This window comes from Triturus cristatus, chromosome 2_2 (genome assembly GCF_964204655.1).
Source record: "Triturus cristatus chromosome 2_2, aTriCri1.1, whole genome shotgun sequence".
Classification (NCBI taxonomy): domain Eukaryota; kingdom Metazoa; phylum Chordata; class Amphibia; order Caudata; family Salamandridae; genus Triturus; species Triturus cristatus.
The window spans coordinates 855,949,227-855,963,608 of NC_140582.1; the positions used below are offsets into that span (position 1 = coordinate 855,949,227).

A 14,382-nucleotide genomic window follows, 5' to 3' on the forward strand; every position below is an offset into this window, starting at 1 on the left:
AGAAGTGTCCTTAAACTGTTTATTTCTAAACTGTACTATTTCTATCGACTATACGCATTACGCGTGAGTGTTTCCACTCTGCACCTGAATCCCGTGGGCCTCCCACTTCCTAACTGTTGCTAGTGTAGTGTAGCCCCAGCGATTCCCTAGGCCTATCCTATTTCCGTGACAGTGGTCCTTAAACCACTTACTTAGTATATGGTTTGCGTGGCCCCTAGGGCCTAACTGTATTACTTACCTGTGTGACTTAATGTATGCTTAAATAAGACTGTGTTGTACTTACCTCTAATCTCATAAAGAGTGCTGAGGGTTTGTCTAGAATAAATACACTTTATTTTATATATATATATATCTGTTGTGGTGTCCTTTCATTTGGTATTCAAGGGATTATATATGGTATCACAGCTGGCTTCACATGCCATTCAGAGTTTAGCCTAAGACTGCTCTTGTCCATGCTACCACTAGGATAGCTGGTCTATAAGGTTGACTTTACAACCAATCACCATAAGGGTATTTGGACTGATATAAGGTGTACACTAGAACTAGTGACATCATACATCAGGCCAACTTCTCACACTCCTTGGCAACTCCAGTCTGCCTTTTGCCACAGAAAGGACTTCCAGCATGTCCTTTTCTGCCCAGCCTCCACGACACACACGCTCCTCAACCTCTGCGTGACTGAGGATGCGGTATCCCCAGACCTTCTGTGTCAAGCAAAATGAATACAAAGAAGGGGTCTCTACCTGTAGTTTTCTAAACGTACAAAGTATCGTTATTGAATAGATCAACACTAGGACTAAGACAAGGGAAGGGAACAAACAATTAAGTCAAAGCATAATCAAAGAAACAATTTTATAAATGTAATAATATTTTTTTAATTTTTTGTATATATTAAATCAATTTCAAATGAATGGATTCAGTACATAATCAGATAAATAATTAAAGATAAAGAATTTTCAGAATAACAAAGATACTGGACAAGGTCCCAGGCGTACTCAAAACCTCAACGACTTACACATTCATACCGGGATCAATCCACAACATCAACACTCAACATATACATTCACATATAAAAAGAATGCTCAATTAACGAACATGGCTCAGTATGTACACAAAATCAAATGAACATTCAAAATCGTATTAGGCGACATATGTTCAATTTTGAGGAATAGGAGCTTGGGTGGGCCACATGTAGACGCCGACGCGCGTTTCGGTGAAAGCACCGAAATGTTGGTGTCACCTTCCTCAGGGCGAACAAAGCCTTGGTCTTAATATAATTATGTGCTGGGACCTATCAAAAAAATAATAATAATGTGCTTATAATATATAAATTAATAACATTGCTTATCCAAGTCAAGAAACATAAGTAAACCAAAGTCATTAGTCGTAAGTGTTGACAGAACAACTGGCAATAGATAGAAATCTTGATCCCTACACAGAGGGATAATTGATCAAAGGAGGGTACACTAGATAAGCCAAGACGTATAACCAAAAAAGGGAAAGAAAGTGTTCTTTATTCAAAATAGAAAAGACAGGGAAAGAAGGATAGAAAGAGGAGGGGTAGAAACGGGGGAAGGGGGAGGGAGGGGGGGGAGGGAAGGGGAAAAAAGGAAAAACGGGGAAAAGAAAGAAGAGAGAAAGAAAAAGAGGGGGGCATCAGAGATCGTTTGCGCTCACCTGTAAGATCACGTACGAGATAAATACAGGATAGCTCAGATGGTAGTCATTCAATGCTTGAGCTGGAATGCTTCTGCCAAAGAGAACATACAAAAAACGAAAGAACAACAAGGTTGGGCATACGGATCTTTAGAGGGTTCAAGCTGTCAGAGCAGGTCATAATGGTGAGGATTCAAAGGGTCTATAGAAAAGAAATTTGTGAAAAGCACTGCGATTTTAAGTGTCTACAAAATTGCATCACTGTTCAGGAAAGCACGACACTAGGAGTCCCGTAGAACATGAAGAGACATAACGAGACCTCAAATGTGAGGACACTGGCAGGATACAAAAAACTGCTGGGGGCACATAAATAAAGACAAAAATATAAACGATTTACCTAATAATCGAAGATGTGCTCCCGAAATCAAGTACAAGAGCCTAATTAAAGGAATTCCGGGTGCGGGAAGAGGTATCCCTTCCCAGAGAGACCCGTTTCTCATTCTCCACTCCCCCTGTTGTATTTCGTTCAACACGTCCCGCCCATGACGCGTTCACCCATTGGCCTATTTAAACAGCGCCAACTCCGCGCAGGTGCTCTCCGGACTGATGATCTCCACCTGAGCCTTGTGTTATTGCCTGGAGTCTTCTGGATCCCGCGCCACGCATCTTTTCCTTGACGCGTTAGCAGATTGGTCCATCTGAACAGCGCCTGCCTTGCGCGTTTGCTCCTCGGACTGATCAATCCTTCCTGAACCCGTCGCTTCTGCCCGGAGCACGCCGGATTGACTACTTACTCTCGCTACACCAGGTACGCCCTATAGTCGCGATCCATTTTCTCTTTACCAGTACGCTTGCCACGTTATATCTCTTATCTGTTATTTATATATTTTTACGTTTAGCGCTATAGCCCAGTCCCTTCTCATCACGAGGAGCTTTCCAGTGGTTTCCACAATGAAGACGCTATTCCATCCATCCTAGGCTCGTCAAATTCAGTCTACTCAGGTAGAGACTGCTTGATTTTATTATTTGGTTCCTCTTTCTCTTTTTCTTTTACGATTCGCTTGTTATGTATCTGCATACAATTTACCTTGTCACTTAACTTTTGCAGGATCGGTAGATACCTCTTCCCACACCCGGAATTCCTTTAATTAGGCTCTTGTACTTGATTTCGATTATTAGGTAAATCGTTTATATTTTTGTCTTTATTTATGTGCCCTCAGCAGTTTTTTGTATCCTGCCAGTGTCCTCACATTTGAGGTCTCGTTATGTCTCTTCATGTTCTACGGGACTCCTAGTGTCGTGCTTTCCTGAACAGTGATACAATTTTGTAGACACTTAAAATCGCAGTGCTTTTCACAAATTTCTTTTCTATAGACCCTTTGAATCCTCACCATTATGACCTGCTCTGACAGCTTGAACCCTCTAAAGATCCGTATGCCCAACCTTGTTGTTCTTTCGTTTTTTGTATGTTCTCTTTGGCAGAAGCATTCCAGCTCAAGCATTGAATGACTACCATCTGAGCTATCCTGTATTTATCTCGTACGTGATCTTACAGGTGAGCGCAAACGATCTCTGATGCCCCCTCTTTTTCTTTCTCTCTTCTTTCTTTTCCCCGTTTTTCCTTTTTTCCTTTTTCCTTTTTTCCCCTTCCCTCCCCCCCCCCCTCCCTCCCCCCGTTTCTACCCCTCCTCTTTCTATCCTTCTTTCCCTGTCTTTTCTATTTTGAATAAAGAACACTTTCTTTCCCTTTTTTGGTTATACGTCTTGGCTTATCTAGTGTACCCTCCTTTGATCAATTATCCCTCTCCGTAGGGATCAAGATTTCTATCTATTGCCAGTTGTTCTGTCAACACTTACGACTAATGACTTTGGTTTACTTATGTTTCTTGACTTGGATAAGCAATGTTATTAATTTATATAATATAAGCACATTATTATTATTTTTTTGATAGGTCCCAGCACATAATTATATTAAGACCAAGGCTTTGTTCGCCCTGAGGAAGGTGACACCAACATTTCGGTGCTTTCACCGAAACGCGCGTCGGCGTCTACATGTGGCCCACCCAAGCTCCTATTCCTCAAAATTGAACATATGTCGCCTAATACGATTTTGAATGTTCATTTGATTTTGTGTACATACTGAGCCATGTTCGTTAATTGAGCATTCTTTTTATATGTGAATGTATATGTTGAGTGTTGATGTTGTGGATTGATCCCGGTATGAATGTGTAAGTCGTTGAGGTTTTCAGTACGCCTGGGACCTTGTCCAGTATCTTTATTGTTATTCTGAAAATTCTTTATCTTTAATTATTTATCTGATTATGTACTGAATCCATTCATTTGAAATTGATTTAATATATACAAAAAATTAAAAAAATATTATTACATCTATAAAATTGTTTCTTTGATTATGCTTTGACTTAATTGTTTGTTCCCTTCCCTTGTCTTAGTCCTAGTGTTGATCTATTCAATAACGATACTTTGTACGTTTAGAAAACTACAGGTAGAGACCCCTTCTTTGTATTCATTTTGCCTTTTCCCCTGAATCTCTACCTTCATTCATGCTACAGGGGTTCCCCTCGTTGTATTGGTTTAGCTTCTGTGTCAAGCAGCCAGAGGTCGAGCCAGCCCACTATGCCCACGGCAACTGCAGCCTCCAAACCTCTTTTATTCTCCATCCAACCATCATGGGCAAACCGTGGGAGGGAGGATACGCCATCCTCTGCATCGCTGGTGGAAGATAACATCAGACCGCTGGGTTCCCCAGATTGTCTGAAGGGGTTACTCCCTCCCCTTCATGACTGCCCCTCCTCCCATGCCACCCACTTGAGCCAGGCGACAGAGGACTAGCTATCCTTACTCCACCAGGAAGAAGGGGCTCTCTTGGCAAGAGAGCCATAGTGACGGTGCTGACGCCAGAAGTAAGTCATGGTTATTCTTGCTACTTTCTGGTGCCCAAAAAGGACAAAGGCCTAAGTCCTATCCTAGACCTGCGCCCTCTCAATTTCTTCCTCAAAAGGTAGAAATTCAGAATGCTCCTGCTCACTCAAGTCCTGCCTGCCCTGGATAAGGCAACTTGATGGTAGGGTTGGACTTGCAGGACTCATAGTTTCACATCCCCGTCCTGCCTGCACACAGACGTTGTAGGAAGCTGGGTTTCTGTTGCAGTAAACACCCCCCACCCCCTCCTTTCGCCAGACTACTGTTGCACTTTGACTTGATGTGCTCTGGGTCCCTGCCTGTCCGGTTCCCAGGGCCTGTGTTCTTTCCCAAAACTTTACCTAGTACCCCCAATTGGCACCTCTGTCCACGTCAGACCCTTGTAAAAGGCACCATGGGTACCAAGGGCCATCGTGCACTGTTAATTGTACCTTGTTTCTCAACATCTACACAAGAGCATGCTACCTCGGGTGTGAATGTTGTCAATCATCCACAGAAATACGAACTCAAGATACTGACAAAGACCATGATTGTTTGGACCCCGAGTGCACTGCGAAAAAATATATCATAAATCATATACAAACATATTCAGTGTTTTAGCATCAATGTATATTATTCTTGTTTTTACAATCACAAACCTCAAAATAAAAAATTATACTTTTGCTAATACATGGATCACTCCTGTGGTCTGCTTTCTTTTTGCATTAATTTCACACATAAACCTATAAATCCAAATTGTAAATCATGAGTTCTAAAGAAATTTAAAATCATTACAAAACTTTAATGCCCAATGCATTTCGGGATGTTCTCCCTTCTTCAGGGGCCGTTTGTAACTAAAATGAAAACATAAACAGTAATAAACATCATATCGGTTCATTCCATGTTCTGATTTAATGCAAGCCTCTTGTTGCTCATTGACAAAGCTATATGAGTTCTACTAAAATTAAAGTTTTATAATACCCTGCAAGGAAGGATTCTGTAGAAAAATAAGTTACCAAAGTTAAACCAAACCACTGAAACGCATGAGCCTCTAATAAAAAAGGGAAGGTTGAATAAGAAAGCAAACATTCCTTAATTTAAAGATCCCATCACTTGTTTGTGTTCAAATGTTAGTGATTGAAAATAAACCTGCTGTCGTGACCGTCTTGCTCGCAATGCCCGTGATGAAACTGTCCCATGTTGTAAAATTACTAACTCCATCAATTGGTGTTTCCAGCAGTGCTACTGGTAACTGTGTGAATAAAAACAAAACCACTGTCTGTTCAAAGAAAACTGTCTATTTTCAAGATATCAGTACATTTACAAACTCTGTGAAAGAGAAATGCCTACCCATATGTTGCGGTCCACTGACCGCCCGAAATCGCTGCCTGCTCACTGAGTTTAACTTGCCACGCTCTACTCTGCTGATGCTGCTTCTCCTGCCAAAGCAACAGAAACCCATTGCTTAATGAAGTTTAAGCTTCTGTATAACATTCGACTTCAGCATTGTGTCAAGGTAAGACAGGCACCCGTTACCTGCCATTTCACGATCTGCATATAACTGGCTGGCGTTTCACATTGACTGATTTCGACCGCATACTCTCATATGCTTATTTATACACATTACCATAAACATAGATATGGGACAAATCGCGTCAAACTGTACCGCCATCTTTGAGTGTGAAAAATGCCTCTATTAACTTTGCAAGTTTATAGTTTGGTTATATTCTACCTGGAAAGCAATTGACAAGCAAAACTGAAACAAATCTGTTCCCTGAAATGAACGCATGTTCCGAATACATCGTGACCTCCACTACGTGTAAGTTGTATCTACTTCAATGGATCGGAATAGCCCATATAAATAATAGAGGTTGCTTGGCTACTCAACGAGAAACCTTTATTAGATCTTGAACTTATTGATTCCAACAAAAAAGGAACATCTTAAATCACCTCTCACTCTGAATAGTCTGTCCAGTTAAACACCCTTGTTCCATACGCTACTAAAATGTAAACCGAATTACAAGTCCAAAAGTATTAATGAAGACAATTTCTGTGAAAAAGTTTCTGAAGCATTAAAACTTTATTAATAAAAACTGAATCCCTGTGTGCCATGTCTAAACCCACTGTCCTGGCATAGGTCAGCTACCCCTTCAGCAGGGTGCACTATACCAATGGTGAGGGTACAGATGCATGAGCCCTGTACCCCTACAGTGTCTAGACCAATTCTTAGACATTGAAATGCAGTAATGCCATTAAGAGTATATGATGATGGGAGATTCTCATTACGAACTCCACAGCACCATAATGGCTTTACTCAAAACTGGGAAGTTTGGTATCAAACTTCTCAGCAGATGAAACCCACACTGATGCCAGTGTGGGATTTAATGAAAAATGCACTCAGAGGGCATCTTAGAGATTCCCCCGGAAAAGCTACCAGCCTCTGGTGGGTTCCCTGACTGGTACAAGTGCCTGTCAATCAAGAAAGAGGGAGGGAAGGGGACTAGGAGCTAATAAAGACGCAGTACCCGTGCTCCATGTAATAATATTGATCCAAAAATTGGGTTACTGTTCCTAATGGGACACGAATAGTGTCCCAAAAGAAGGTAAGTAGAGGGATACGTTCCTAGGTTCTTTTTACTCAACATGAGACAGTCACAAATTGTCTCTTGTTGCCCTCACACATCCCTGGGGATGTCATGCTTCATCATTGGGCATTGCTCCTCGTAGGGCCGGCGCTGAAATGCCCTACTGGCCCCCCGAAGGGTCTCTTTAGCGGAGATCTTTTTATTTCACTGTATGATGAGTGAGGGTGTAGGTCTTGAAGGGGGTCGTGAAAAGTGAGTGTGTGAATGAGTATAAAAACTGGCTAAGGGATACCATAAATATTATTTGTTGTGTTGGTTCCCCTGTCAGAGTAAAAAAAAAAAAAAAACATAGGTTGTTGTTAGTAGTGTGGTAATAATGTCCCCCTAGTAACTAAAAGGTCGTCCTGTTATGCGCCTTATAGTGGTCAAAACAATCCTTGGTGCTTCATCAGGACTAAAAGAAGTATTTGTTAGTGGCAGATTCTGAGTAAGTTACCCCAATTGAAATAAGTGCTAGAGCCGTCCCCCTTGTGTTTTGTTGAGGGTGGCGCCTGCTCGGGATAACCACTGGTATTCCAACCTAGAGAACTGAGAAGAGAGAAAAAGAAAAAACACACAAATAATACATAGACAAAGAACATAAAAGTATTATTATGTGATGTGATTGTTGATGGCATCACATCTCGACTGTGTACTCGTCATACAGGGAAATAAATGTAAACATTTATAAATGTAAAAATTGCGTTGTGATATCATTGGCGCCTGCCTTAGTTGCGTGGTACTGGCGCCTATCATTCACTCCTTGCACATACTCTTATTGTTGTGGTGAAAGTGATGCACTTGTTTAAGTCACAAGTCTCTGTGTTCGATTATACTCTAATGTGTTGCTTATCGTCACTGGCCGATAAAGAGGGAGGGGGCATGCAAACATAATCAATCATTTAATTGTTGCATAGTCTTACCTATTATTTTTGTTCAATAGGCTTCACAAGCTGTCGTATAGCTGCCCGCACCGTAACACTGTCATTGTCAATGGGTAAAGAAGAAACTGAGTGTTTTTTTAGAAGAATAAAATGTAAAAAAGTGCCCGGTATTCACGTAAGCCACGGTGCTCACAAACTATTCCTGCCGGGGGGGAGAGAAACATCTTGGTTTCTACCGGGTGCGCAAGTAGAGTCTCTCCTGTAGCCTGACTTCCGGCTGCCTGGCTTCCAGTGGGCATTTCCCAATTCTGTTGAGCATGTGCGGGCGCCATCTTGATGTGTAGTGCAAGGTTAAGTACCTCATTGTGCAGATATCTATGGTTAAGTGATAAACAGGTAGATGAAGCGTGGTAGTTTATTCAAACATCAGGACTATTCAGGTGATCTATTCACAATTAAGGGGATTTGCATCGTATTTACTCATGGTAGAGTGCTCATTTCAAAAATACACATGCGGTGAAGGAGAGAGAAGACATCTCTCTAGTCTAGTCGTGTGTGCATACGCTCCCTCGCGGTAATGTGGGAAAGATATATTTTATTTAACTGGGTTTGTGTCCCGCCAGAAGTTCGAGGAGTAAAACAGATGTCAACCTATTTCTGTTGACAGAAATGGTCAGACATATGTCTGGAGGAGTGTCAGAACCCTATCTCCTAACGTCGGCGTGGCCAGACAGGAAAAGACAGTGGACATAGGGGTGGGTCATAGTTCGATCCATGGCATATCCTCATTGAGTCCCTTGTGTGTCTGAAGGCGATGTACCCATTATTGTTCTCTTTCGAATAGGGCCGTGGTGGTCCACGTTGGATTTGCCTCTGATTGTCCATCTGATGTCGTCTGCATGGTGTTTCTTATCTGAAAGAAACACGTTAGTTAGATTCCTCACCTTAGAATATCCCCAGGCGTCAGACTGGATCCGGAAGATTTTTCGTCAGCAATACCCCTTGCGCGTCGCTAGGCGTCGTCGGCGTCGTACGCCGGAATGACGTCGTCGGAGTACTTAGATGCCGCCCTCGTGCGCTGACGTCAGTTCTTCTTTTTTCCGCGCCAGTAAGCGCAGATCCGGCAGAGCTACCCCTTTTAGTCTTTTTTGACTAAGTTTTTTGATCCTTTTTGATCTTGTCTCGACTCCGGTGCCGGTAGGATGCCTGGTTTCAAAGCCTGTGCTGACTGCAACCGCTTGATGTCGGTTACGGATCATCACCGCCGGTGCCTTTACTGTTTGGACCTTGACCACGACGCGGAGTCGTGTTCGGACTGCAAGGCCCTGACCTCGAAGTCTAGACGGGAGCGGTCCCGTAAGCTCCTCGAGCTTCGCCACTCGGCTCCGCGCCCCTCTCGATCCCGGTCCAGGAGGAGGTCCAAGGATCGGTCGCGGAGCCGCAGCCGACGTCCTCATCGCTCGTCTGGCTCCAAATCTTCGGGTAAGTCGAAGCACTCCAAGAAGTCCAAGAGGCGACACCGCTCTTCGGACTCCCCTCGCCGGTCGCGCGACTCGGCCGAGGGTCAGGGTGGTTCCACCCTGACCCAGCGGAGCCGCAGGCGCCGCACAAGTCCCCATACCCGCCGGTCCCTGGGACTGACGCGACGCCGGCGGAAGTCAGTGCCTTCCTCTCGGCCATGAGGAACCTGGCTCCGCCGTCGACGCCCGCTGGCGCGCCTTCGGGCCCCGCGGACCCGACTGGGCAACCTTGCATGCCGGCGGCTCCGGCTCCGTCGCCGGCCTCGACGCCGCTAGTGCCCGAGGGACTCGATCCTATGGCCGTTCAGGCTCAGCTGTCACAGGACTGGGCAGATGAACTGGGGGAGGCCAGTGGTCTGGATACCTCACCAGACACTGGAATCATCTCTCCTCTGACTGTGGCTTCGGAGGAGGGTGCTGCTTTCTCTGTGGTGCTGCGCAAGGCGGCCGCAGCCCTTGGGCTCGAGCTGCCTGCCGTGGCTGTGAGAACTAACGTCCTCACTGAGGTGCTTCAGTCTGCAGCAAGCTCCACTGAGCCTCTGCTGCAATTCAATGAGGCCCTCATTGACGTTCTGCAGGGCACCTGGTCCAAGCCCTCCACAGTTCCTCCTGTGGACAGGAACGTCGCCAGGCGCCACCGCCCTGCTCCGGGCGACCCCAGTTTTCTGTCCCAACACCCCACCCCCGAGAGCCTGGTTATCCAGGCTTCTACCTCCCAATCCTCCTTCCCGACCGCTCCGCCGGACCGGGATTCCAAGAGACTGGAACAGTTTGGCAAAAAGCTGTTCTCCTCCCTTAGTTTGGGTCTGCGGTCCTTGAACACCGCCTGTCTTTTGGACCGTTATTCCCACTCTCTGTGGGATACGGTGGAGGACGTGCTGCCCCTGTGCCCGGAGGAGGTCCAGACACGACTTACCCAGGCTCTGGCCGATGGGAGGGATGCAGCACGACATGCTATCAGATGTGGGCTTGACACTACGGACTCGCTGGGTAGGGCGATTTCTACCACGGTGGCGCTTAGACGTCACGCTGTATTTTGAAACTGGCTCTACTCTTTTTGTTAGTAAAGCACGGTGCAGGGACTATTTCAGGCAGCAACTTTGGGGCCAGAGTTCGAGCCTCGAGGTCGCGCCCACATCCTGCGATTGTGGGCAAATCACTTAATCTCCCTGTGCCTGAATATGTAATGTAAAGACGGTCTTTATTTAAAGCACTCCAATACCTGCAAGATGTCGCACACAGGTACTCCTACCATGTACCAGTGTTTGCGTGTTGCTTTGTTACAGCAAGTTAGATGTTGCCTCCCGTGGCAGATTTCTTGTTAGACTGCTGTCTACCAATAAAACTGTTTGTTTGTTTTCCTGGCAGCTCTTGCCTGGTGTTAACTTGTATGTCCGGTGACTTCGTCTGTACACTGACCCATTTTCAGGTCACGCTCTGTGGCTGAAAAGCACTTTTTGCCATCTTTTGGGAGAGTGTGCCAGCCTGCTGCCAGCGCCATGTCTGTTCCAAAAAATGTACGTCTGATTGACGTGTCATGTTTTATACATGGGTGTCAACGAAGGGACAGCAGTGATGCAGCAGGAAAAAAAAAAGCAGTGGGACAGTAGTAAGTGGGGGCGGAGGGGTAGACGGACAAATGGGGAGGTATAGGGCAGGTTTCAATTATCTCATGTAGCACAGAGTGTTAATATACCTGCTGCAAAGAACGCATACCATGAATTTTATGTGTATAGGTCAGTTGGTTACTGCTTTTGTCACATAGATTCTTTTGTTACTCTGCAGCTCATAAGAGACAATCATAATCTAGCACAGTGACCTATAAACTGTCATCAAAGATCTGCTTACACATTGCATGGTACAAATTAGTTATTTATGTTTTTCCCTGTCTTTCATTATCCTGATGCTGCTAAAGGGGTTTGTTTGGGTGGAAATACATATTTATTGTGAAAGTCAATGCTAACCACTGTGTTATGTTCCGAATCCTGAATTTGTGCTTTTCCAGACAAGCACTCTTTAAAAATGCCTACCAGTATGAATGACACGTGACTCCTACACCTTGTATTCCCATTTGTATGTAGAATTTTCTCTTCACTGATTTACACACATGATTCATTGTCTCTGTGTGTGTGATGCAAAGTGCTCTGACATCCTACAATGGTATGAGACAGTGGTTCCCAAACTGGGGTCCACGGACCCCCAGGGGTCCGTGACACATACCCAGGGGGGTCCGCAGGCAGCAGTTTTAAAAGCAATGCAAAGTTCCTTGTATAAACAGCAGTTTTTGGGCAGCAATAAAAGGGTCAAGATAACTCCAGTGATTAATGTACCTGCTACAGAGAGATAGGAGGTTTGTCCAGTGGCAGCTTTGAGTCATCTCAGGAAGCCCAGATTGTTAATATGCCTGCTGCAAAAAATGTCTACCACGCATTTTACAAAACACAGTATATTGTTTTGTGCATAGCTCAGTCAGTCCTACTTTTGCTACAGAGACTCTTTTGTTATTATGCAGTTCACAAGTTCCAATCGCATTTAGCTCAGTGAGCTATGAACTGACATCAAAGAGCAGCAAGCAAACGTGTGGTACAAGTTAGTAAGTTATGCTTTTTCACAGTCTTTCATTAACCCGATGCTGCTAAAAAGGTTTGTTTGGTTAGAAATAAATCCTTATTAGTAAAGTCAATGCGAACCCCTGTGGTATGTTCTGAATCCTGAGTTTGTGCTCTCCAGAACAAGCACGCTTACAAAATGCCTACCAGTATGGATGACTTGTGAATCCTACACCTGGTAGTTCCCTTTGCCTTATGTAACATTTTCTAGTCACTAATTTACAGACGTATGATTCTTTCTCTCTGTATGTGTGTGATGTAAAGTGCTCTGACACCCTACAGTGGTATGAAAGGTGCTATAAAACAAATTAAAGACATGTGACAGTGGGACTTTGGAGAGATGAGAGGCACTGTTGGAGGGTAGTAGTGAGGGAATCGATGAAGATTGACAAGAGATTGTTGTATGCTGGTGCATAGTAATGTCATCATTTCAATTCAATATATAATGACAAATTTGTTGTAAAATGCACAATTTCCCCCAAAATTTTCTTGGGGGAGAGGCCTCCAATGCCCCCTTTGTAGTGGTCAGACTGACTTGGTGTGCACTGTATAGGGACTAGTCTGCCAACATTTGCCAGAGCAGCTTTAAGTTTCCAGTCCAGCCTTGGCAGGAGCAGGAGCCCCAGGCTGTGAACTAAAACCAAACAATGGAAAGTTAGTCGCTAGATGCAGCACCAACCTTCCCATTAGGATTTTTCTATGTTTGCAAATATTTTAATATAAAAGTACTAAAATCTTTAGTAATTTAAGTCTAGTCTTTGTTTGATGCACACACGTGTGTTTTTTTTTCTTCTTTAAATTAGTTTTAATGATTGACATTTAAATCTTACAAATTCCTCACCCAATTAACAGTGCTCAAGTTAAGAATATTTATTAAAATCTTATGATGGTACCACCGTTTAAGCCTTGTGTTTTTCTAAACTTGAAGTGTACTTGCCTGTGTAACCAATTCATGTCATGGCGTGTTTATCCAATTTGGAAACTGCCCTTAAGACACTTATTGTGGCACTGTATGTGTGAAAATGCACCATCTTTTCACTTTTTAAAGTAAACGTTCTGAGTGACATTTGGCACCGCGCACACGCGCGGTCTGGTTCCTGGCGCACATAGCCATGGTTGCAGCGCACAGAGACCCTCCACTGCCGCACACAGAGGAAAGAAATTAGAGGAAACATTGGTGGTCACACCTCCCCAGGCCAGGAAGAGCCAGCTGTGGCAGGGGAGCTTCAAAGGCTTTTGTAACGCGGCCTCCAGCCTCTCCTGCTGTCAAGAAAACATGAGGTGCACCTACGTCCCCTAGCCCTCCAACTTACCTGCCCAGCTGTTGGTTCCTCCCTTAACTCTTCCTGGACCGAGCCTGCAGCCAAAATCCAAAACCGGCAACTCCCATTGAAAACAACAGGGCACCTGGCGCCAAAACAGCTCCCTACACCCAGCTTCCACTGTGCCGCTGTGGGTGCACCTTGTCTGCAAACCGTATTCCCCTTTGTTCTGAGCCTAACACCAGGACCTTTGCTCCAACAACCTTGGGATAACATTGGGCCTCAGCACTCTGCACCTGGCCGCCCTAGTGCCGCTGAGGGTGTTCCGAGAGTGCATCCCCGACTCTGGGGGAACCCTGGTCTAACCCCAGAATACCAACTCCCACAAATAAGTACTTACCTGCAAACCGTTAACTTAATTTCTTTCCATAGGATTGCATTGACTGCTTTTCCTTGAAAATTCTTCTAAGTGTGGAGTTGGTTTGTATGAAACACTGAAACTGTAAATGTACTAAAAGTGAATTACTTACCTTTTGTCTAGAAAATGTCTCGGTGTGATATCTGGGCATATCACACTGATTAGCAAAAGTAACTTAAAAAGTAACGTGCACAGTAATCTGTAAAGTAACTAAAGTAATTTCGAACTGTTGACTTAACTGTAATTCAGCCAACTGCATTTGAACCTGCATTCAACTTCAAATCACTGCATAAGATTTTGCAAAGTATTATTTCACTTACCTGCACCAGGCTTGGCTTGGTTCTAGAGATAAAATAATTAAATAATATTTTTGATACAAATTGATCTGAGTTCAGTCTTTGAGTGCGTGACATTTCTTGCATGAGTTTGTACAACAAATGCTTAACACTACCCTCTGATAAAGCCTTACTGCTCGCCCACACTACCACAA

At 44.2% G+C, this 14,382-nt stretch overlaps 1 protein-coding gene across 1 annotated transcript in view; it reads left to right on the plus strand.

Annotated features, from left to right (window-relative positions):
- The window catches only part of PDS5A (PDS5 cohesin associated factor A), a 1,513,477-nt gene that overhangs the window by 1,475,359 nt on the left and 23,736 nt on the right, over nucleotides 1-14,382 (plus strand). The window lies entirely within an intron of this gene.